Genomic DNA, 1,361 nt, shown 5'->3' on the forward strand with positions numbered 1-1,361 from the left:
CCCCGCCCCGCCCCGCCCCCCGGCAGCCGCGATGCCCCACGACTGCCCCCGCCCGCAGGGAATACCGTATGTCTTGTACGCAACCCGCACCTAGAAACGGGAGCGCGCGTTCCGTGCCAGAAGTACGGTAAGAGCTGTTTGTGCTGCTTCGTGTGGCTGGAGGAGCAGGGCGCCGGGCAGGTGGCGCTCCCTCCCTGCTCCGCTGCAAGCAGAGCGCGCGGGCCCGGACCAGTATGTTTGTGCCCACCGCCTCTCCTCCCCGCTGGGATCCCTTCGCAAGACACGAGCGTTGTTTCTGGCACCTGCCTCACACGAGCAAGCGCGGTGCCCCGTTACACGGCTGTCACCGCCGGCGGCGGCCAAGGAAAAGGCTCCCACGTGCCCAGCAGCGCCCTTCCTCGTCCCGCCTGGGGACGGCGGCGCGTGGCGGTGTGTCGCGGCGCATCGCGCCACAGGACAAGACATCCTGAACAGTTTGTTCCCTTGAACACCCGTCACCAAACAAGCGAGGGGACAGCCACTGGAAATAAATATTTTGTTTTATTAACACTCAAAGTGCCGTTATCCGTCGTCGCTCCATGGTTCGTTGGGTCGCGTCCCCGACACCTCCGCCCCGGGACCTTTCCGAAACGAACGGACGTGGAAGGAAGAAAAAGCGATCGTCCCTCGTGCTAATTCTTGCAGGTCTTCACGCGCCGTCAGCCGCGCCCCCACAACACACGGATCTCAGATCAACAAAGTCATTGGTCAAACACAAAATAGAAACGTGGCTTCTTTGACATTAGGTACAAAAAACCTCGAACAAAATAAAAGCCATTTACCAGCAAGAAAATAAAATGGGTAAATACATACAAATTTAAAAAAAAAAAAAAAAAAAAAAAAGTTTTATACATTTTTACAAGCACGATTTTGAGACTGTAACCAAGTCAAAATGTGCATGAAACGTAGAAGAAACCGCACCGTACCAGGCAACTGGGAGGTCCTTTGTCCGATGGATTTATCCGCTCTTTTCCTACACTTCGTACAGTTCACTGTATACCCAGAGCATGAGGAATTTTACTCATTTTCAACATTATACAGGATTTTTATTTTTAAAGCAACAAAGCTGTTACCAAATTAACATTCAAACGGTTGCTCGGTATTCTGCTAGTTAGGCGAGAGGAGGTAAGCCACATCGTTAAAGCATGTTCTGAACGTGCCACGCGCCCGTCAGCAGCAGTATGGTCACACCTTTCATCTTTCCCACGACCAGAGAGCTAGAAAGGGCGAGGGTAGGTAGAATAAAAAGGAAGTCAACGTTAAAGGGAACCCGAAGGACAGGAGACAGAAAAAGGTTGACTTTTCCAAAGCTGATTTTTGTT

General features: G+C 52.3%; 1 protein-coding gene across 1 annotated transcript in view; it reads right to left on the reverse strand.

The window, feature by feature from the left end:
* Window positions 1–1,355, reverse strand: part of LOC102381161 (mitogen-activated protein kinase kinase kinase 1-like) — a 12,420-nt gene extending 11,065 nt beyond the window's left edge. The window contains exon 1 of the mRNA XM_025210126.1: window positions 91–1,355. The gene's annotated coding sequence lies outside the window, so the exon portion shown is untranslated. The remainder of the gene's footprint in view (window positions 1–90) is intronic.
* Window positions 1,356–1,361: the final 6 nt, after the last annotated feature.

The sequence above is a fragment of the Alligator sinensis genome, unplaced genomic scaffold (genome assembly GCF_000455745.1).
Source record: "Alligator sinensis unplaced genomic scaffold, ASM45574v1 scaffold991_1, whole genome shotgun sequence".
NCBI lineage: Eukaryota > Metazoa > Chordata > Crocodylia > Alligatoridae > Alligator > Alligator sinensis.